At 40.1% G+C, this 24,849-nt stretch overlaps 1 protein-coding gene across 4 annotated transcripts in view; it reads right to left on the bottom strand.

Moving 5' to 3' along the window:
* Bbx (BBX high mobility group box domain containing) overlaps positions 1 to 19,089 on the bottom strand; it is a 284,258-nt gene extending 265,169 nt beyond the window's left edge. For 2 of the 4 annotated variants that reach the window (XM_008841418.3, XM_008841420.3), the window contains exons 1-2: positions 18,924 to 19,089; positions 15,495 to 15,566 (exon numbers count right to left, since the gene is read on the bottom strand). The gene's annotated coding sequence lies outside the window, so the exon portion shown is untranslated. Of the gene's footprint in view, positions 1 to 15,494; positions 15,567 to 18,796 lie in introns of all 4 variants that reach the window. The other 2 variants (XM_029567518.1, XM_029567517.1) reach the window with 2 other exon arrangements.
* Positions 19,090 to 24,849: the final 5,760 nt, after the last annotated feature.

The following is a 24,849-nucleotide window of genomic DNA, read 5'->3' as shown; positions in this document are numbered from 1 at the left end:
TCTCTCTTTTAGATTAAAAGCATTTGGAGGCCGGCCAGAAATTTAGTCATACAACAAAATTTAAAAGTTCCAAGCCAATCCTAATTTTCCTTTTTAATCACCCCCTGTCACTCTATAGTAACCAGCCCTTTATGCCATGGGTATTGTGAGCCTCTAACTTTCCATTTCATTGTAGTGTATGTTATTATTATATTAGAAATACCCTGAGACCAGAGCCACAGTCTTTTTATTCTGCAAGACCCTGAATTTTTTTATTATTTTTAGTTAGCAAACAAAATAATGGGTTTCATTATGACATCTGCATACACATATTTCATTGTACTTTGTTCATGTCTTGTCCATCCTTCCTCTAGCTGGTCCCCTTCTTCCCTAATAGTCCCCCTTCTGCTTTCATGTATATCTAACTAAACACATGTCTCTCAGTCTAGAGTCTGTGAGAAAATAGGTGCTATTTTGCTTCTCCCCATCCCTGACTACTTTCTCTTGTCCACCCTTGACATCTTTAGACCTTTTCCTCCTCTTTCATGGCCCTCTTTTGCTTCCATGTCATATTGTTGTTGTGTTTTGCTTTGTTTTGTTGAGACAGGGCCTCCCTGTAGCCCCAGCTGACCTGGAGCTTGATACATAGACCACCATGGCCTGATCTTAGAGATCTGTCTGTTTCTGCCTCTCACCTCTTGCCACCAAAATGCTGGGCTTAAAGGCATTCTCCACCACACCTGGCTCATGCCATATTTAGAGTTGGATTTAAATCTAGATTCTGTATATGAAAGAAAACATGATATTTGTTTGAGTCTGGATTATTTTGTTTAACAAGACCTTCAGCTCCATTTTCCTACAAATGACATAAATCATTCTTTAAAACTGAACAAAACTCCACTCTGCAAAGATACCACACTCCTTATTCATCCATCTGTTGATGAGCATCTAAACTGATTCCATATCCTGACTGTTATTTGTTTTGTTTTGCTTTTTTGAGACAGGATCTCCCTGTAGCCCCAGCTGGCCTGGAACTCCTATGTAGGCCAGTCTGGACCTGAACTCACAGATATCTGCCTGCCACTGCCTTCACTACGCCTGGCTCTTGTCTGTATTTTCAACACTAATACATCAACTTTTAGTTTGGTTGGTTTTTTTGTTTTTGGTTTTTTGAGACAGAATTTCCCAGTAGCTCCAGCTGGCTTGGAACTCACAATGTAGACCAGGCGGGCTTCATACTCTTAGAGATTGAGTGCTGGGATTAAAGGCATTTGCCACTACACCCAGCTTCATACACCAACATTTAAAACTGAAAAGATAGTAGACAGATTTTTTTGGATGTTCTTAGTTCAAACTCATGAAGCACATAGATAAAAGAAAGTAATGGACAGAAATGCTGTGCTCAGCTTGCACTGTAGTTTTGGCTGGAAATAAAGTAAAGGATACTTTGAAGGTGTTTGCTTTGCTTAGTTACCAACAAATAGAGCTTTGTATTACTAAACATGGTTTTGTTACTTTCTTACAGAATTATGGAGCCAAGATTCAAGTTTCTTTTTTCTTTCACAATTTCACACATGTATACTATGTATTCTGGTCCTCCTCTAATTCCCTCCCACCCCACCAGCCTCCTCTTCTCCCTACAAATCTCTTTTCCTTATTTACTAATTTTTTATTTTGTTTAGTGTCCCACAGAGTTTAATTAGGGCTGCCTGTGTAATCCTGCGTTTGGGACTAACCATCAGAACCTGGTGGGCTCACTAGTGGGTATACATCTGGTTACTGTGCCTTTCTCCTCTCCCAGAATTGTCAATTGTTGGGATTATTTCCTGTGCTGTTAAAAGTCCTTTTCAGAATGTTTTTGCCTATCTTGAAGTGTTTTGCCAATGTTTTCCTCTAGCAGTTTCAAAGTTTTATGTCTTACACTCAGTATTTGATCCATTTTGAATTTATTTCGTTTTATTATTTTCTTTTATGTGTACGAGTGCACTGCCTGCATGTATGTAAGTGCACCCATGTCATGCAATGGCTGCAGAGGTCAGAAGAGGTCATCAGATGCCCTGGAACTAGAGTTACAGACAGTTGGTAGCTGCCATGAGGGTTTTGGGATTCAAATCCAGGTCCTCTGCAAGTGCAATCTGTGCTCTTAACCACTGAGCCATCTCTCCAGTCTCTGAATTTATTTTTATACAGGGTAAGAGATATGGATCTAACTTTATTCTTCTACATATGGCTATCCAAATTTTCCTGTACCATTTGTTTCACCAATGCCTGTTTTAACATCTTTATCAAATATTAAGTGGAGTCTGGAGAAATGGCTCAGTAGTAAGAGCATTTGCTACACAATCATAAGGGCTAGAGTTTAGTTCCCAAAACCCATAAAACAAGCCAGGTACACTTGAACCCTTATAACCCCAGCTCCAAAGAGGGTAGAAACAAGGAGGATCAATGGGGCTTGCTGGCTTCCAGCCTAGCCTAAAAAATGTAAGCCTCGGGTTCAGGGAGAGACCCTGACTCAAAGGAATAGGCAGAAAGAGAGATAGGAGGACACCTGATGCATGTGCAGGCACATGTACCCATGCAGCACACCTGTATATACACTTACAGACACATAGACATAAGCATACGCAAAAATAAATAATTTTTTAAAATTAGGTGGCTCTAGCTATGCAGGTTTATTTTGGGATTTCTAGTCTATTCCAATAGTCTATGAATTTGTTTTCATGCTATTGTTACTATAGCTCTGCAGTATAATTTGAAATAAGGTATTGTAATCCCTCCAGCAAAATAATACTGTATTTATCTAGTCCCCCAATGTATCCTTTAGAGATCATTGATCCCTTGACAAAGAGACCTGAGAATAAAACTCAATCTGTAAAACCACTAGCCACTGCTAAATGAAGATCAATTAGAAATAGATATGAAATATCCTAAAATTACATCAATAAAAACATATTGCTCCATTTTGAAAAACTGAGTCAAAACTTTTTAGGAAACCATTCACTTAATGAAGTACACATCTTTTGTAATTCTAAAGATCAGCATATGAGGCTCAAAATCTAACCACTTTACTTGAAATACATATAAAAATGACATAGATTCACATTTAAGGAAATTAAAAGGAGGATTGGAGAGATGGCTCAATGGTTAAGAATGCTTACTGCTCTTTCAGGGGACCTGAGTTCAGTATCTAGCTGTCACATCAGGCTGTCTACAACTGCCTGTAACTCCAGCTCCAAGGGACTCAATGTCCCCTTCTGGCCTCTACAGGCACCTGCACACATATAACGTTCACTCATACAAACACACACACACAAACACATAAATAAAAATAATTTTTAAAAATACAACTGGGGTGGAAATATGGCTCAGCAGTTAAAAGCACTGGCTGTTCTTGCAGAAGACTCGAGTTTGGTTCCCAGCACCCAGACTGTAGCTAACAGTTCCAGGGAATCCAACACTCTCTTCTGGTCTCTGTGGGCATTGCATGTTCTAGGTTTACTTAACATACATGCAGGGGAAACACTCAAACACATAAAGTTAAAATAAATGATTAATTAATTAAAGGTATATGCATTCACATGGACATACAAAGACACACAGATATACACATTAGAAAAGAAAATCAAAAGGAAAGCAGATGATGCTTGGCTACAGTTCTTTATATAGTAAATTCATCCTAGGCATGTGAGTAGGTCCTCACATGAAGAACTGTGCTTCATCAAGTCCTTTCATATTATAGAAAATCTGTGCAAATTTTTATTATTTATGCAGAGATTATTTGTAGAAAATTATTAACATAAAAAAACCCATTCTTATAACATATGAGTTGTAACACGAGTGTTCTGGGTCTTAAGCTTTTACTACATCAAATAGGACTAAAACGTGTGTCTACATGGGAGACCTGTAAGGAAGTTCATTATTATCATGAGAACTAATTAACAGTCTGATTCATATCAGTTCTTCCATCATGCCAAATGGCTCCAATACAGAGAAAAGAAGACTTAGATTCTTAACCTTGGTGTTTCTGTTCCTATTCGCTACTTTAATGAAAACCTTATAGCCATCATCCATGCTGTGACTTTAAAAAGAACTATTTTCCCAGATCAATTTCTTCTTTATGATACCACTTTTGAATATATTTGTCTGTTATTAAAACACCCTAAGCTTGGGGCTGGAGAGATGGCTCAGCAGTTAAGAACACTGAATGTTCTTACAGAAGACCCAGGTTCAGATCCCAGCACCCACATGGCAGCTAACATGATCAGATCCCCATAACTCCAGTTCTAGGGGATCCATCGCCCTCTTCCGACTTCTGTGGGCATTGCACAACACAAGTGCACTTACCTACATGCAGGCAATACACACATACACATAAACTAAAAATAATAAGTAAAATATTTTTTTAATGGCACCCTAAGCTGACAACTGGGAAGCTGAGCACATTATTTTAGAAACATACTTTTAATCTAAGTTGGGCTGATACCCAGAAGTGGCCAGCCAAAAGAGGGTCACCAATGAAACTAGGTAAAAATACATAAATTCTGCGGTAAAATCATGATTATAAGACTAGACCCTGTTCATTATATGAAAATAAGTACCAAACTCCTGAGTGCCCTCTAGACCACAGCTCCCCAACAAGGAAAGAAATTATAATTGTAAGTACAAATAGAAAACATCCTGAGAAACCTGAAAATGTGTTGATGAAGGAACTAAGCATAACTTATCTATAGTTTCTCATGGACTTCTTTAGAATCCCACGTTACTATTTTGTACTAGAAGTATTGTTAACATATTTCTAAGTAGTACAGTGTATCTAAATAAAAGCATTGGTGACTGCAGTGTATATCTGCACTGGCATGTCTCAGATTCCCTTTACATCTAGTTCAAAATTCACTGTTCTACCAGGTATGCTTTGAACACTGTTTAGTGCAAACTCACACTTCTTTGAGATATGATGCAGCCAAACACCTTCCTGCAGTTCAGCTATGCTATCATTATAGACTGCAACACTAACAATAATAACTAAAAAGAAAATGCTTAAAAACTTAACTAAAATAAAACTTGGAAAGATGCCTTAGTCGTTAAGAGCACTGATTGCTCTTGCAGAGGACACAGGTTTGACTCCCAGCATCCACATGGCGGCTAACCATCTGTAACTCTAGGTCCAGGGGATCTGACGCCTTCTTCTGAACTCTGTGGGCATTGAATGACATGGGTGTACTTATATACATACAGGCAATAGACTTATACACATAAAATAAAAATAAATACAATTTTAAAAACTTTGAATTCAAAGTGTTATCAAAAGTCAGTAGTCTTATAAATCTACCAAAAGGATGCATTAATATTCAAATCAAATAAAATTAACATTATAATCTTGATTTTTAAAAAGTGATTTATTGTTTTTGAGACAGGGTCTCACTATTTAGTCCTGACTAGTCTAGAAATCAGTAGATCAGTCTGGCCTAGAACTTGTCACAATCTTCCTGCCTCTGCCTCCCAAGGGCTAGGATTATGTGCCACCACACCCAGCTACAAACTAGGTTTTTAAAAAATTCACCCTAGGGGTATGGTGGCACATGCCTTTAATCCAGGTAGAGGCAGGCAGATCTCCATGAGATCAAGGCCAGTCTGGTCTATACATTGTGTTCCAGGTCAGCTGGGGTTTCAGCGAGACCCCGTTTCTAAAACTTTAAAAAAAAAAAAAAAATCACCCTATTGTTTAATGACAATTAGAAAAAGAGAAGTGCTACAGGAATGAATTTCCCCCTCACTCCCTCCCCCACATTTCAATGTCCAGCTGTTATGCTAGAACCTGCCCATTTTTCACTGGTATTTACTCAGTACTATTTTATGTCCCAGCTATTAGAACATTTAGTGTAGATTAATGTATATGATAGATATTTATGTCCCACTGACTATTCCAGATAGTAAAACATGTTTGCTTTGAGGACAAGGGCTATTCCTTATTCACTGTTATATTTCTAAAGTCTAGGTCAAGCATCAACACACTGTAGGCACTTGTTCCATGAATGTCAAATTAAACTGACAACAGTTTTTGTTAGTTAAATCTCATTAGCACTTTATCAAATTTATTTGGAAAATACTGTTATTTGAGCATAACTCAAGAAACCAAGAATGAAATGTGTCAAATGCCATAAAATTAAACTAATTTGAGTTACCAACCTACTTCAATGAGAACAATATGAAAATTGTTTACTGGATGTGGGAGGGAGGTAAACATAATAAATGGAAAGCCAGCATCTCCAGTATTGTATTATTTGACTAAAACAACACAATTAAGAAACAGCATTCTAATAAGATGATTTTCCACAAACCTACCTCACTAAAATACTGTATTTACAAATTGCATGGATCAAGGAAAACAGAAAGCTACTCTAAGAAGGAAAAAGGCAAATTTGCAATCTCGTATAAGTGAACTAGGCTCTGAGTGCTGGGTTTGCATATTAAACAGAATTTGATTTCATATGGATATGGATCTTAGCAACAAAACAACATGTTATTTTGTATTTTCTAAATACAAGTATTTTCTTTATACAAACATGTATTTTATAAAACCTATTCTACTAGTGATTTGATAAGTTTCTTATTTTACCATTTCTTAGGTAAAAGAAATGGAAAACATATACCAGTCTACTTTCAAAACTGATGAATTAGAACTTTTGACTGAGTCTATGCCTAATTCATATTTGATCAACAGATACTGTGATGTGAAGGCAATGAACTGAAATACACTTATTAATTTTTCCACTAATATTGAATTTCCTTTCAAAGTAAATGTCAGAAAACTACTTTATAGCACTATCTATGTTATACTGCCAAGTTCCTCTAGTAAAATATATTCACTGACTGAGTATTAAAAACTCCAGAACACCGGTCTGGAGAGATGGCTCAGTGGTTAAGAGCACTGGCTGTTCTTGAAGAAGACCCAGGTTTGAATCCCAACACCCACATGATCCAACCATCCATAACTCCAGTTCCAGGGGCTCCAATGCCTGCTTCTGACCTCCGTGGGCACTGTACAACACCAGTGCACTTGCATACATGGAGGCAATATACTCATACACATAAAATTTTTTAAAATCAACAAAAAAAATTTTTTTAAATATTCCAGAACACAAACACCATGGAATACTCAGCCAGGAAAACGTGACTCCTCATGGAAGAAGAAACGCTTACTGATGAACCAAAGGAATTACTAAATATTAAAAACAATGATATCTACAGACATTTCTATGCAAGATAAACCAGTAAGAAGGAAAACTGACTAATCTGAAAACTAAATTGTGGCTAGTTTTGCCTTTAACAGTGACTTCATAGATGAAAATGCATTCTTCGCCCCAGGTCAGAGACTTTTTCATGAACTCCTTTAAAAGTGATAAAGAACAGAGTTCCATCATTTGAAAACGAAATTTCTCTTTTGGGAGAAAGGAAAATCTGGGGAATTCTTAGCTGAAAGTTTCCTCAAACCTTTCATTTTTAGCCTCTTGGAATGGGGCCCCAATGGCAGGTAAATATAGACAAAGCCCCAGGAGACCATGGTACTGCAGACTGCCAGTCTACACCTGGCAGGACCCCTCACTAGCTGTGTGACCTCAGAAAAATTACTTACCCTGAGAGTTGGTTTCCTCATCATTAAAACAGGGGCATTTCTCATCTGAAAGTTGTTGTGAAAAATAAACCAGTGAAATAAAACTTGTGTAGCAAAGGAGGCTCTCAATCCAAATTAACTCTCTTCCTCTAATGTAAAATACTTAGAAAACTAGTCTAAAAAACACATCCAGCTTTCCAGTGAATATAATCAAACTACATACCTATCCTATCAGCCTCAAAAATAAAAAACAACTGAATAAGTTTAGTTCAACCTATTTCATAAAAACAACAGGTGTCTTTATTTCACGCAACCCTGCTAAAGGCTCCTCATGATCCTGTCCTAATTGACACTTATATGTAGGGACATTTACAAGTCCTAAATTCATTTATCAACAATTTTACTGCACAGGTAATATTAAATGCTAAAAGGACTCAAGACCTATAAATTTTTTAAATGAAACAAAAGTTTAAAAAATAAAGTTCAGTTTCATATTCCCATTAAAAATATTTACAGGTAGTATTACAAATGCACATTACTGAGTACAGGCTCAGAGAGATTGGGGAAGACAGGCAGGAAGGAAGGGAGGGAAGAATAGAGAGGGGAGATGAGAAGAGGTAGATGGGAAAGGAAAAGAGGAAGGAAAGAACAGAAATTACAATTTCTACAACTTAAAAGGTATTCCACATCTGACAGCATGATGTAGCTTTGTTTTCTTTCCCATTTAGTTTTTGCACCACTACAATCCCTCTTGCAGTCAACGAGAACACCACACTTAGGTAAATTTTGAGAGGCACACCAGAAAAACAAGCCCAACATGGTAGTACAGGCCTGTAATCCCAGCATCTGAGAAGACTACGGCAGGAGGACTGTAAATTCACCAGCCTGGACCATGTAACAAGACCATGTCCTTAAAAGAAAAAAATTCAGTATTTTTAATAACAAAATAATCAACCTTGCTAATAAAGCTCCCTCTGAATTCCTCATTCTGTAGCTTTCCTACATCAAGTATAGCCATGTCAATAAATAATGAAAACCTTAGCAATCCACAGTTCTTTAGCATGGCAGCTTGGGTGTTTCACCACAATGGTAAACCAGACACGCTGTTACTTTACTCCTACAATGTCATATACAATCTTCAGGACAAACTTTTTATTTGCTATTGTGTGTTTATAGAAAGTTAAAAATGAAAGGCAAAATCTTAACATTTTCTAATTACTAAAAACAAAGGAATCAAGAACCTCTTTAAAACAATGCAATCTGAATAAATTTTTATCTAAGAATAGGATAAATTTTCAGAAAACTCTATTTTTATTTTTCTGATGGAAGGAGCACATATAAGGGACGATACAGCAAAAGAAACATAACTCTTTCACAAAACTTCTAATAACAGTAAAACACTGTGAAGGTAGCCTGCATTGTGCTCAACATTAAACAAGAAATCTCTGACCTAGTGGTTTCAAATGTTTTATAGATTTGTGTTTGCTTAATAAAACTGAAAACTACAACAGAGGAATCATGATGTCAAAATGGAAAAAAAAAAATGAAGCTCATTTAACCATAAACTAGCCATCCTGCGTGTGCACTGAAGCATTCCTTTTCAGGGAGCCTTTCACTGTGCCCAGATGAGGGGTACAGACAGCATTAAGTACAATACTTAGCTTACCGACCTCATACCCTCTTAAGCCTTGCACCATCACATGTAGAACAAGGTTTCAACAGACATTTCTGATACAGTTACAACCTCAAAATGAAGTCAAAATGGTCAGCGACTAATATTAGCAAAAAGATTTTTACTAGGTTAAATGGCTAAGAAAATCAGATAAATTCACTCTGTGGACTAAGGTAGTTAATTCAATAGAGCCACACCTCTTCATTTAAAACCCTTACATATGATTCAGGATTCAGATTTTTGCAGGATTGTGTGCATTTTAATAAGGTAAAAGGCTGCAAAGAGAATGTATTACATAAAATTCCTAGCTAGATTAGAATAAAGCAAACAGGGCATATATTTTACTATTTCTATAGTAAAATGTACAAAGGGTCTAAGTAGACTTGAAAGCTATTTTAAACAATCCTGTGACAATTTAAGTTAGGTTGGAGTACCAAATGAACTTTGATGTCAAACTTTTGAGCAAAAAACAAAGGCATTTTCAAAATACATAAAACCAAATAATTTCTGGAAGATAAAAAAAGTTATGGTAAATTAGAACGCACAAAGCGGAAAGTGGTTCCCAGCAATGCTAATCTTAAAACTTAAGAAACAGAAAAGTTACTTAATTCATTCACATAAATAAAATAATTATTGAGACTACATATAGATGAAGTTCTGTGTGGGAAGCTATGTGCAAACTTAAGACAGCACTACTGAGAACCCTGACACCTGACTTCCCACTTCCTTTGCATTTAAGCAGCTGTGTTGTTTTCTGTAGCTTTCGGGTTTTACTCTATTTTCAGGGATTTGGTTCATGCATTTCCATTACATCCCCTCCTTGGCCTGCCCTTCTTTTTTGATTTATGTGCCTCTGTTGTGCAATGAAATTTCTTAAGCACTAAAATTTATCTTGATAGAGGGCAAATTTCAACTGGTTATGAGAAGAGCCCCAAGTAATTAGTTAGAATAAAATACCACAGTTTATGCATAATTTTGCCTGTGTGTAAATATATTTAAGATTTTCATTATATCATTCTACTAGTATTCTGATACTCCTTCCTGATAAGAAATGAGTAATTTTTGTTACACAGTGAACTTCCCATAAAATCCACAGCACAGGCTGGATGTAGCTCATGGGCAGAGTACTAGGTTTGAGTCCCTGCAAAAAAATTATCTGTGTCTATAATCCAGGGGAATTATAATACCTCATATGCAAACATCAGCCATGTGTCTTTGAAAGTTTAATAACCTGATGATTTATGGTACCCCCCATACGTAGTAAAGATACCTGAGAAAATGCTCAGTCCTGTCTGTCCACTAATCACCATCAACATGAAGAGTTATTCTCTTATTCTATGCTAGGCCTTTTTTTCTGGGAGTGATAGTGTGGGGATCCTAGCACCCTAACACAGAGCTATATCCCAAGAGACAGGTTCTGCCTTTTTAAAAAGGGGAGGAACTTTCCCCAAATCCAAAGGAGCAATGGCATGTCATAGCTTCCTTTCTCTTTTTCCTGGATATTCTTATTTCCTTCCCTAATTATTTGTCCACCAGTTCACATCAGGTTTACAACAACCCAGGTAAGATAACACTGAAAAACAGATTATATATTGAGTGCCGATAGTGGATAAGTACCATTACATATATTATTGCCTCATATAATTCCTATATTGTCACACTTAGTAATTAAACCCACTTGCATACACATAGTAGCACAAGTTTTAAAGCCACAAGGTGTCATGCTCCAAGTCCCTCAGCAACAGAGGGAGCAAGAGTGGAATCTGAGGCTCTTTCTATGCGAAGCCTTTCCTCCTTGTCCTGCATGTACTACTACAGGACTATTTACAGAAAATGATAAAGGCACTGAACACACTAAAGTACAGTCTTAAACTGGGGAAGCCAAAACAGACCTCAGCAGTCTCAGTCTTTAGTCATCTATCCCCTATGCATGAGTTTCTCAAAGTACATCAGAGGACTTCTCACTTACTCTAAAATCACCTTCTGTATTAGTTAAAAATCTAAATTTCTGAGCCACACCCAAGAAACACTGAATCAGAATATCTAGTAAAGGTGCTTCCATTTTTTAGAATGTAGTCAATTGGCATTTTCAAACTAGAAGCCATGAAATCAATTTAATGGATAATACTCAGTACTTTTTGTTTTGTAAAATAGCTTCAAACAGATGTAATTTATAAAGATTCTATAAGAATAGAAAACACCAGAGGGCACAGCATATTGTCTCAAGAAACTTCTTTTAGTTCTCTGATGTTTGGGATATAAAAGTCATATCCCATGCATCTCAGCCCAATACATTTAAGAAACACAGCTGTGTTAAACTATTTTTATCTTCATTCCTTTTATTTTTTCAGTATTTTGTTATTTTATGTGTACATATGTATTGCCTGCATGTGTGTAAGTGCACCCGTGTCATGCAATGCCCAAAGAGGACACAAGAGGCCAATGGATCCCCTAGAACTGGAGTTCTGGACAGTTGTTAGCTGCCATCTGGATGCTGGAATTCAAACTTGGGTCTTCTGCAAGAACAGTCAGTGTTCTTAACCACTGAGCCATCTCTCCAGCCCTCATTTCTCCTTTTAAATAAGTTATTGGTGGGTTATTTAAGTATGTTTTTTACAAGAAATATAATCTTTGGTCACTTTTCAAATCTCAATTATTCTATTTGGAGAGCTTCTGTTATATCCCCTGAATTTTCCTAGGGGACCATGCCTATCTACTCACTAAATTATTTAACCACCATTTTGTAATATTTTAAGTTTTTCTAAGATTTCTTAAAACCTAACTCCTTACCAATAATTTTCATTTTGCTTTTCCTACAATCTCCTCACTGAAGTTATTTCATTATCTAAATCTAGATCCTTCAACTGATTCACGAAATGTAACTTTGTATTCTGGAAGGTATGTCAACTCTTCATGGAATTTAATACTTTAAGTCTTTCATTGTCATCTTCTGTTTATATTTTTAGATAGAATGCTTTACCGGCTTGCTTTCTTTAGCAATCCCTTGTATAATTGGCATTTGTTTTAATACTTACCATATCTTTTCCTTTGAAAGGAAAAAAAAATGAAAATAATCCCCATGAATATATGGGAATTTTCTGGATATATCTCTAGTTTTAAAATAATGTTCAATGAATGTCCTGGCATTTCAAGGAACTGTAACTGCCTTCTAAAGGTAACATAATCAACTATGAATGCTGAGTGAAACTACCAAAGGCTTCCCTCAGGTGTGACTTAAAAATATAGAACTATCTACCGTTCACCACAGTATCTGATCAATGCCCTTGAGGTAGTACAAACCTACTGATTGAAGTATGGTCACAGAATCTTCAAGTTGGAGAAAACCTCTAGGCAGCTTTAACCTTGGTCCTTACTACCTTCTAAGCAGTGTTTCTTAAAGTGTAGCCTGGGACCAACTGTATCTAATTTACCTCCGACACATGACAAAAAAAAAGGAAGCAGAGAAATCACAATGTTTTTGCTAAAGTTCCGTTTGTTTTCACTGACTCAGAATAGACGAGAGATACCAGCCAGACCAACTTTAAAAGCTGCCCTTGGTGAAATGCTAAAAATGAGGTGATCTACAAGTTCAAAATAAGTCTATTTTACTTAAGTTAAGCACTTAAGTTTAAATCTTAAACCATTGGTGGTGATGCAGTATGTCAAAATTACCTAAATTAATTTGAATACCAAAACTGTAAGTATATTCCATACTTTTGAGACACTAATAAATTCAGGGATTTCCTTTAGTATGGCAAAAGCAGGCATATCTGTAATGACACTATCTTCCAAATGTTTGTTTTGTTTTGTTTTTAAATAAGGTAGAGCTGGAAATCCTTTACTACTTCAGGTACAGATTTCTAATATAAAATTGATAGTCATGGCAAGATCCACCTAAACACATGGACCTTGCTTTTACCTATGCCATTTATGAAATAAGGAAAACATATACCTTAAAAAGTATACTAATGACTAATAAGTAGAAACTGTAATTCTACTGAAAAATATGGCTTAATAGCTGCTGAATTACATTATTATTAGATACATCGTTCCTTTATATTATAAACAAAGCTATTTCATTAACCTTTTTTTTTTTTTTCCAGTCTTTTTTGAGACAGGGTCTCCAGTAGCCCCAGCTGGCCTGGAAATTACTATGTAGACCAGGCTGGCCTTGAACTTACTCTTAAAGCTAGAATTTTTTTTAAAAAAACAGAATATAAAGATCAAGATGAATTTTTATTAAGTCTCAAATTATACACCTTTTAAGACACCTAAATGTCTTCCTAAGTGGAAGATTTCCTAAAACTATACCAGGACTCCAAAGATGTAGCAGTACCAGACAACAAAGATGAACCACCTTTTTAATAGCTAGTATTCTATGTGAAATGCAAATTAAGGTTTCAGTTTCAGGACTTGATAAAGATGCAGGGTAATAAGAGAAGTTTGGAAACTCTTGATGATGCAGAAGCAGAAACCTCTTTAAATTCTTACTTTGACAAATAAGCCACGCATCCAACAAATACATTCTGGATGCAAATAACGTAATTCATGGCAAGGTGACTTTTAAAGATTCCCATTCCAAGTCTACATTATCAAAATCACTGCACTGACTCCAAAGACTGTTCTTGAAAATATTGTTTTAGTGAGCAGTTATTTGCTATCTCAAAGAAATTCAAGAGCTTATCAGATTGCTTTTACTCTGGTATTGATTTCTATATTAGCTGTTGAATTTGTTAAATCTTTTTCCATAGAAAAAAAAGAAGGAACATTAAATGTTTGCCACAGTGAACAAAATAATATACCTCAGGTGCATAAATGTGATGTTCTTTTTTTTTTGATCATTTTGAGACAGGGTCTCCCTGTAGACCCAGCTGTCCTGGAACTCGCTATGTAGACCAGGCTGGCCTTGAACTCACAGAGATCTGCCTGCCTCTGCCTCCTAAGTGCTGGGATTAAAGGCATGCGCCATCATGCCCTGCAAATGTGATATTCTTTAGTAAACAGGCATGTACTTCTGAATACAACTGCCATATGTTCAAAAAATAAAAAAACTTTTCTTTGAAACAAGTCTTTAAAAAAAAAATCAACAATACTGAACCTATTTTGGCATGCACTAAATTAGCCTTATAGAATATTCTAACTACTCCAATTGGTCTGTCATAAATGTGACATTATGAGATCTTAGGTAGAAGGAACTACCTAGTTATGAGGACTAATGTAATATTTATATTCCACAAAAAATGAACCCACAATTTTAGACTACCTAAAGACCCCAGGAATATCTAAATACATCTGTTACTGGATAAAGACTACGACAAAGGCCTGATCTTCAAACTCAACTCCTCTTACTCCATATTCACTATGGTATTCCTAAAGCACCACAGCTGACTGATAAAATTTAGTACAACTACTTTTCTTAGACTATTAGTCACTCAAAACACCTAGGATGTCCTTTCCAATGGAGAAGTAAACTCGCAAACTGGTTTTCCAGTTTCCTGTCATTGCGTTGCTCTCAAATGTTCTGCAAAAACCGTTTGTACTACACACTGTTATCTCTCACAAACTTTCCAGACACTTATGATCCTAGACATATTTTGCAAAATTTTCCATTTGGGAATATATCTGAAAATGGCACTTAACAATAAATCTCACAGTAGCTGTTTTATGTACAGACCACTAAAATGCTCCTAATTTCTCCAGTTCCATAAATCTTTAAGGAAATTATGACCAGCTTTGAATCAAGTTTGTGTATTAAATACTAGATTTACCAAACTACTCAAATACATCCTTCCCCAACCCAAAAGTAACTGTTACAAACACCACAGGTCATGGAAGATGAGAACTGGGGAGAAAGTAAGCATGAGAGCATTACAGAGGTCCTCTGCACAATGCTTCCCTGGGCTTTTAGTAATTCAATTCATAGACTACAAGCTTTCTATAATCACTGTCCAATAAATTGACTAAGCCTTCAACTCTATGTAAAATTTCATTATCAATTAAAATGTCTATTTGAAGATCAGTTTTCAAGTCACACTTGCAGATAAACAAGAAGCATTTAAAGGACCTTGAACTCTAAAGACTGTATCTGAAGTTGACTTGTGAGAAAACAGTGAGATGGGCTTTCTGAGGGTATTGTCACCTTGATAAAGCATCTTCTATGTGAACAATAACGACCCTTAGGTGACTACTAAGGGCCATCCAGCTTCCTGCCTGAAGAGTTTGCATACTTACCCAGGAAGGTAAATGGGAAGAACACAGGAAGGATGATGAGCTGCAGCAGAGCCTTTGTCATATGATAGTGACCTATAAAGTATCAAATACAGGGACATCATCAGGATGGAAAGACTCCACAGAGAACAGTTCTATGAAGGAAGGGCACCAAAACCCAGGAGTCCAGCCCCACACCAACCCCTTGCCTTCCACCTCAAAACACAAGAGCTGGAGGGGCAGAAAGGGAAAGCATCTCTGCTTATTCGAAGGGCGGGGGTAGGGGGTGCAGTTCAGCTGGCATTCCGGGGTCTCCCAGCACCCTGACTTCCCACACCAGGGTCTGTACAAAGCAGAAAGTTGATCCATTCTGCACACAGCAATGCAATGCCCACATCGCGGATCATTCATCAACTTGCACAAGTGATCACCACCCCCAGGGCATATACACCAGTAACCAAATCATAGAGCTCAATAAGCACTCCGTGCCTTGCTGTGCCCAGAAGCCAGCCGGGGGTGCCACCACGGCAGCATCAGGTCCAGGTATCACAGCCCTCAGCCCTGCAGACCTGGGCGGCCACAGCCAGCACCCCAAAGCCCGGCCTCGCCACAATCCCGGAGATTGGAGATCGGAGTCGACCTGGGGAAACACATTCGCCAGAGCCCAAGACTGCAAGCGCAGGGCCACCAGGTCGGGGAGGTCGGGGTGGGGGAGGCTAGGAAACGCCTAGGGAGGAAGCGAAGGGGGATCCCACCCAGGCTTTGTTGCTGGTCACCATTAAGTTTGCATCTTAGTACAAAACGTCGATCTTAAAGGCTGACAAGACAGAGGCAGAGGTAGAGGGAGAAAGAGAAAGGCAATAGAGTCCATCTTGCTTTGGGGAAGAGGGGGAAGAAAAAAAAATGAAGTGCAAATCCCACACTCGGGGCGTAAAAGTCTGCTAAACACCTTTCCACAACCGAGGAGCAACGCGAGAGGTGTCCCTGTGCCCGTGCCCGCTGGAACTGACGGCGACCTGGGCAGGAAAAAAAAAAGAAAGAAAAGAAAAAACGCCTCCCTCCTCCCTCTCTTCTTCCTCCTTCCCCTCCTCCTCCTCCGTCCCTCCTCCTCCTCCCGTTCCTCCTCCTCCTCCCGCGGGCCCGGCGAAGATCCCGCCGCCGCTGCCTCTGCCGCCCCCCAGGGAGGCACCGCCGCCGCCCGGCCGGGTGCCGCCTGCCATTCCCGGCTTGGACCGCGCAGCGTGGCGCGCGTGGGGCTGGCCGCCGAGTGGCCGCGCGGGGACCTTCGCTCCGGGGCCCCCCGCGCCCCCTGGCTACAAAAGTCGCGCGAGCAGAGGTGACGGCGGCGCGCAGGGGAGGGGACGCGCGTGGGGAGCCCACGCCACGAGTGGGCAACCCCAAGGGATGGCGGAGAGCGCCCCTCCCGGTGCGGGGAAAGTACCCCAGTCCCCGCGAGCCAGCCCCGGGAACCGCAGCCCCGCGTCCGCCGCCGGTAGACGAGAACTGGACGTGTCATTAGCAGGACAGGCAATGGTTTCAAAGCCCCAGGCCAATGACCATTAGCCGAGGCACAGCTCGCTCCGTCCCCATCCCCCCCCACCTCCACCCACCTCCCCCATCGCCCCCCCACCTCCACCCCACCTCGCGAAACTTTTCAACAAGATCCACCTGGACTAATTTCTCCTCAGTTAAAATATTGACTAGACCCTACACACTGGCAAGACAGGAGGAATGCACGCTTTATTTTCCTTTCTACAGAAAGGAAAGCAAAAAATAGCTTGTCTCTGTGTCTCTCTCTCCCTCTCCCCCCCACCCCCCTCACCCCCTGTCGTACATGTTGTGTCTTAGCTTTTTGCATCGTTTCGTTTTACCTTCCTCATTTAGCAGAAATGATCGCGGGTATTACACACAGAAACGTGTTCCAGATTCCTGGATTCATGGTCCTTGGAAATTACTGGACTCGGGTTCGGTCTCAGTTGCGTTAAGTTTCATGCAATATTCCCCCAAATAAATAAAAAATAATACATTTCTGAGGGTGAGTGAGCGAGACGAGGTGGAGGAGGAAAAGAAACCTCCAGTCTGATTTCTGTAATTTACTAGCGACCCGGATCGCAGCAAATAACAGGGTAACATGAGTGTGGCTTCAGAGGGCTGGGGAGCTCTTTCTAGAGCCATCGACCCCATCCCCGGATAAAGGATCTGCAAGTTTTCTGTCATCGCGACCATGCAACGGCCGTAACTTACCTTCAGAAATGAGACTTTAAACAGCCAAGGCCTTCCTCCTCCCCTCCACCACCACCCCCAGCCTCGCTCTCTCCACCTTAAACTTATTGACACAACATAATCCCACATTCAAGCAAAATCCTGACACAGCCTCCCTCCTCCTCTTCCCCCTCCTCTCTTCCCTCCCGTTCGTTCTCGTGTTCTCTCTCTCTCTCTCTCTCTCTCTCTCTCTCTCTCTCTCTCTCTCTCTCTCCCTCCCTCTCCCCTCTCTCTCCTCTCCCCTCTCTCTCTCTCTCTCTCTCTCTCTCTCTCTCCTCTTTCTCCTCTCTCCTCTCTCTCTCTCGCCTCACCCCCGTTCCCTCCCTCTCCTCTCTCTCTCTCTCCCCTTCTTCGCCCTCTTCCCCTCTTCTCCTGTTCTTCCTCCAGGCTACTCTGGCACTAAAACAGCACTTTCTGCGCTCGCCGCGCGCGGGGCTGGAGCTGGGGGGTGAGGGGGACACCGATCGCGGGGCCCCAACACCCGAATCCCAACTCTCCAGATGACCCAGCGACCCGGCTGCTACCGGCGGTCAGCAACGCACACAGCACACGCCGCACCAACCCTAGGCGGGCTAGCCTTCCCTTCCCGTACCTTCCTCCCCTGCCCCGGCTCCCCCAGGCCCCACCTCCCCGGCCGCCGAGGCCAGGCTGGGGCTCCTCCACGTACTTTCGCCTAGATGAAGTTTGGGGCTCCCGGGTCGGCCACGAGCCGGCCTCCAGGCGTGAGGACGGCTCTGTTGTTGTTTTCCTCGGGCGCCTCAGCCCGCGCCCCGGCTCCGTGCCCCCTCGGGCGGCGCTGCCCGGGCGCCGAGAGGTGCTGCCTGCAAACGCAGCCTGGCACCGGCTGGCCTACTACTCCCCAGCCCGGCCCCCAGCCTCGCTCTCGCAGGGCAGCACCGCTCGCCCCCCGGCCCCGGCCCGCCCGCGCTGCCGCCGCGACCCTCGGCCCCGACCTCTCCCACCCAAAGTTTGGGCTGAAGGGGTGGGAAGTGCCCCGCGAGGCGGCCGGCCGGCGGCGGCTCCGGACGCGCGGGCTTCCCTCGTCTTCCTCAAGTCCACCCTACCGGCTGCCGCCGCCGCTGCTCCTGCCGCGGAGTCCTTGGGGCTGCAGCCCGGCGGCTCGCAAGTGAGTAGGAAAAGAGAAAGTGCGGGGAGAGCGCCCCGGCAGGGCTGCGGACTGGGGGCGCCTACCTCGCGGGCTCGCCGGGGCGTGAGGGCGTGTGTGTGGCTCGCCCTCAGCGGCCAGTCAGGGCTTCTCTATGGGAAAGTGGAGAGGAGCTCGCGGAGCCGCTCTGCCTCCGCTCCACTGTACACTGCTCCACATACAGTACATGCAACCCGGAGAGACTGAAAACACTCATTTTATATAAGGCAGCCTGCCATTGGCCTGCGCTCTGACAGACGGGCCGGGCGACCAATCGGGAAGCCCGTTACACCCAAACACCCGCACACATACACACATTTCACAGACACACACAAAGATCATCACATTTTCTATTTTCTAATGTTCGGGACCTGTAGACAGTGGGAGAGGACAGGTAGACAGGCCCAGCAGAGCAGGAGTCAAGCGGGACACCCCGTCTGTACCAAGTTGTGAGGCTTGAAACTGGTGTCCTTTCGACTTGGGAGGGTTATGGTAATAAACTACAACTCCACTGGATATGGAAGTGAGGGGGCTTTTTTGATCGCTGCCTTGTGGTCCCCCATGATAGAGGCGAGCATTGTGGGATGATTTTACAGCCTGGCCTGTTAACAAGTGGCCCCGAAAGGCTTTTAGCGGCTTGGATTTCTTTTGTCAATGGGTTAGTCATCACATAGGCCAAAAGAGTGCAAGATAAGTTTTATTAGAACTGAGATGCAGTGAGGTTGTTAATGCCTCGTTCGTAGGGAAATTCAGAAAAAATTAATACAACACGCGGAAACAAAGATAAGCCTATTGCAAAAATAGCCAGAAGTCCACTTTATGCTAGTCAGACGAGGGCAATCACCTGTGTGAACATACAAAATGTGCTATAAGGTAGAACGTAGTGGAATAGCTGTGGCTGTTGACCCCTTGACTTAGAAGTAGGCCTCTTGATTCACTGTATTCAAGATTTATGTTTCATAGTGTATGTGTGTGTATATATATATATACATATATATATGATGTGGCTTTTATTTTATATATTTCCCATCATATGTGACTACCCTATGTTCAATGACTTCTGGAGATGGTGAATCTGAGAACTAGTCTTCATGATGTTTTCTTATACATCCTTGACAGATTATGCTTAACAGTCTGATATAAACCAGTCAAAAGATTACTGGGGAAAAGTCAAATCTAGTAACTATAATAAAATTTACAGTCAGTTTTTTAGCTAGTTGAGCAATTTTATGCAAGGGTTTGTTTGGGGGGATTTTTTTTGTCTCTTCAATTCTTAAATTTAGTTTTAGTTTTTATTTTTAGATTTAAAATAAGCTTTTCCTGGTTTTCTTTATTAAATGTCTATTCAGCATCTACTACAGGTTGGTCCTGTTCTAGAACACAGATGTTTTCTTAAGGTTCTCTGAATTATTCTTTTTTGAGACAGAGTCTTACTGTGTAACTCTGGCTGGCCTGGAACTCACTATATAGACCAGGCTGACCTTGAACTCACAGAGATCTGACTGCCTCTGCCTCTGCCTCCCAAATGCTGAGATTAAAGAGGTTAAAGGATTAAGGTGTGGGTTACCACTCCCAGCTTCTTTTTTTTTTTTTTTTTTTTTTTTTTTTTTGAGACAGGGTCTCCCTGTAGCCCCAGCTGGCCTGGAACTCACTATATAGACCAGGCTGACCTTGAACTCACAGAGATCTGACTGCCTCTGCCTCTGCCTCCCAAATGCTGAGATTAAAGAGGTTAAAGGATTAAGGGGTGGGTTTCCCCCCCCCCCTTTTTTTTTTTTTTTTTGAGACAGGGTCTCCCTGTAGCCCCAGCTGGCCTGGAACTCACTATATAGACCAGGCTGACCTTGAACTCACAGAGATCTGACTGCCTCTGCCTCTGCCTCCCAAATGCTGAGATTAAAGAGGTTAAAGGATTAAGGGGTGGGTTTCCCCCCCCCCCTTTTTTTTTTTTTTTTTGAGACAGGGTCTCCCTGTAGCCCCAGCTGGCCTGGAACTCACTATATAGACCAGGCTGACCTTGAACTCACAGAGATCTGACTGCCTCTGCCTCTGCCTCCCAAATGCTGAGATTAAAGAGGTTAAAGGATTAAGGGGTGGGTTTCCCCCCCCCCCTTTTTTTTTTTTTTTTTGAGACAGGGTCTCCCTGTAGCCCCAGCTGGCCTGGAACTCACTATGTAGACCAGGCTGGCCTTGAACTAGTAGAGATCTTCCTGCCTCTGCCTCCTGAGTGCTGGGACTAAAGGCATGTACCACCACCCTGGCTATATTTTAAAGGAAACTTATTTCAAGACCCCTCATATTCCCTTGAGGGCATCTTAAGGACTTTTTCTTTTCCTCACAGCCATGAAGTTATCAAATGGACAGGTGTGTTTTTGTGAAAGTGGGAAAAAGAAACAAGCATAGAAAAAACTTAAAATTATGAACATTAGAAAACAAAGTAATATGTAAAAATAAGGTGATTTGCTTTTTATTATTTTTAAAAGAAAATAAATTTTAAAGGAAAATCCCATAAAGTCATAGTATTTTAAAGTGATAATATTAAAGATTATATTAATATTCCTCTGCATGCAGCTGACAGAAGGAACAAAGTATCCCTTATTTAGACTACATTGCTCTGAGGTCCAGTGCTAAGTGTTATCTCTGTTTTACCCAAAAGAGAAAGGAGGCAGGGACAAATTAGGTAGGCACAGAATGTCAGTGATAAAAGAACTTAAATTCAGAACTTTTAACTCTCTGACTAGGTTCTAAGCAGCTTGAAGGCCCTTTTTTTTCTAAACAACAAATTTTAGGGACAAGAGGCAAATGGATGAAAAAATCACGCAGGATTTTACTGAACTTCTTTTTGAAGGGTTAAAAATCAACAAGAGATGCTCTATTTAGCATCTAGTGTCTAGGTGAAATGTTATGAATTACTTTCTAGCGTATATGTATATATAACATATATAAAATGAAAAATTCTAAAAGCTAGCCCACTCCCTATTATTACCCTTAACTCTCACCACAGGAAACCATACTGTAGTTTTTATGGTCACAAAAATATTTTCATTGAGTATTTTTAACTTAGAAGTATTATATAAAGATACAGGCTTTTACATCACACAATATCAGTAAAATAATTTTATATGGTATCAATATTTGTAGATGTATGTATACATTAAAAACATACCACAATATGGATATACTATTTTCCTCAAAGTACATGGTCACAAAAAGTGAAAAAGCATGAGATAAATAAAAAGTAAAATTGGAGTTTTAATTTCTACCATAGTCCACTTGGTGTGGACCTATAATATAGTCTTAGGGCTCTGCATGCTAATTTAGAGATCTCTGTCAGTGCAAGGTACCAACTGACCAGGACTGATTCATGAGTGCCCATGAAGTGTGTATTGAAGTAACTCCTTACAAATCATTACTTACTGAAAAACTGGTGGGTCCACAGAGTCTTTAGAATTGGGGAAATTACACTTAAAAATACACTACATATTAATAGTACATTTGTACTGAGTATCATGTTGTACCATAGATTTATTCAGTATTCTTCTTCAGAACATTTATTAGTAGATTCTATATGTCAGGCACTTGGTACACACCAGATACAGGAATGGAAAAGTAGTTTGCTTTTAGAAGAAGCCTCCAGTGTGATTGATGAATAGAAACCTCACGGCTAAGAAAGAAGGGGACTAGAATTAAATTTAGTGTACTAGTTTACCATTCTGGAAAGGCTTTCTAGATTTAATTACTTCATTTGGTAATAAGTATCAAGAAATATTAAATTCCAGTGGTGCTCTAAAATTTAAAATATGACTAGGTCAGATCATAGCTTTCACAGAATTTATTTAATTTTTGCAGTAGAGGGTTGTGCTAGAAGCAGTTGTTGCTTACCTAGGTCAGAGCTTCTTTTCTTGTTTTCACATCACAAGTCAACCTCATGTGGTTAGCAAGGTCCTCCATCGTGGCCTTGATTGTCCATTTTCTTAATCTTATTTTAGGAAAGTCAACTTAAATATGTGTAAAAATGTGTACAACTGTGTTTGTTCAGTATATAAAAATTGTATTTCTATTTTACTTCCTTCAAACAATTTTAATTCAAATTTTGATTGTACCAGTTTCTAGCTGTACAACCTTGAAAAACTTTCTTAATCACTCTAGAACTTACTTTCCTTGTTTGTAGAATGGGAATAATAATAAATTATATATATATATAAAGTGTTTAAGCATGAAAAATACATGCTTAGAATCTGTTAATTTTACTTACCTTTTATATATACAGGTCAGTGGCAGAAAATTTTGTAAAATTTAACTATCATATCAGTGGAGTTTATGTATTCTGTTGCAATTTATTTACCTATTATTTGTGATTGCATTTTATAATGTACTCTATGGACTACAGGGTCTCTATACATGAAAGATATCAGTAATAGTGTGTGTCTTTAATACCAGCACTTGGGAAGCAGAAGCACAGAAGTTTAAAGCCAGCCTTGTTTCCATAGTGAGACATTGTCTCAAAAAATAAAATAAATAAATAAATAATATTAGGAGCAGTGTGAAGGGAGATACTTCTTCTCAGAACAAAGCAAACGGTTGGGCATAATAGCATCTAAAACAGAAAAATTCAAATAAACATTCTTTGAAACAAGCCTGCTGTATGTTTTCCAACTTAAGATAGTTACAGTGCCTTAGATAACAGTTTATGATTTGTACTTGATCTTTCTGAGATTCTTTTTTTTTTTTCTGCATACAAGAAAAAAATATGGGAGAAACATGACACTGCTTCCCTTAGGGCCGATGCAAAGGAACTAAAAATCAGATAGATAGACCAATGTAGAAACTGGCAGTCTTAAAGAGAACCAGTTTCTCCTGGGTCTCCAAGCAGGGTTGACAGCGAGAATAGCAGAGCTCGCTTTCCTAGGGCAATGCTCAGCCAAGCACTTCAGAATCCCTACTCTGTCGTGATCTGCTATGGGATTTTATCTATATTACTTTTAAGCATCAGATGTTTTGCTTTATATTATATTATTGATGTATTGACAGAAATCATTAATGAATGGCAAACGATTTGAGGAAAATGATGAATCTTCTTCAACATCCTGTTTTCCAACAGTGGCTAGAATAGTTACTAGCACATTGCCTGATATGTAGCAATAAAAAGACAAAGATTTGTAAAATAAGTGAACAAAACAAGCAAAACAACTCAAAAAGACCATTAAAACTAAGGGGGGGAAGAAGCACAGAGAGAATATAGAAATGAAAGAAGTGACAGAAAAGATAATGGGTCCTAGATAAATCATAAGCAGAACTGACATTATTATGGTCACCAGAGTTATAACTGCATATTGCTTAATTGTCTAAAGTATTTTACATTTTAAGACAGCCTGGTATGTTCACTAAAATCCACATAAGGTAGGTAAAACAGACAGCAAGCAAGATAGTCTTTTCCCCTCCTTGGTTTTTTGAGACATGGTCTCATGGGAGACCAGGTGGCCTAGAACTCACTATGTAGCCAAGGATGACCTCGAACCCCTGATTCTCCTGCCTCCAGCTCCCAAGTGCTAGGCTTACAGCATAACCACCATGCTCAGCAGGATAGTCTTTTTTAAAATATTTTATGTGTTATTTTTATTTTATGTGTATATGTGTATTGCCTGCATGTAAGTAAGTGCACCTGTGTCATGCAATGCCCATGGAGAACAGAAGAGGCTGTCAGATCCCCTGGAACTGGAGTTATGGACAGTTGTTAGCTGCCATGTGGGTGCTGGGATTTGAACCTGGGTCTTCTGCAAGAACAACCAGTGTTCTTATGCTGAGCCATCTCTCCAGCCCCAGTCTTTTTAACAATAAAAAATTCAAGCAGAGAAAGAGTAAATGATTCCCTCAGTATTATTCAACTAGTAACAAAACTGGATTAGACTCAGTTCTGCAAAGTTTCTGCTCTCTCATCTTTCTCCTCCTCCCCTTTCTCTTTTTCCCCTTTCT

Source organism: Nannospalax galili, unplaced genomic scaffold (genome assembly GCF_000622305.1).
Source record: "Nannospalax galili isolate Female #2095 unplaced genomic scaffold, S.galili_v1.0 scaffold261, whole genome shotgun sequence".
NCBI classification, from domain to species: domain Eukaryota; kingdom Metazoa; phylum Chordata; class Mammalia; order Rodentia; family Spalacidae; genus Nannospalax; species Nannospalax galili.
Note: the sequence above shows the minus strand (reverse complement) of the source record. Positions and strands in the feature narration are given on the sequence as shown.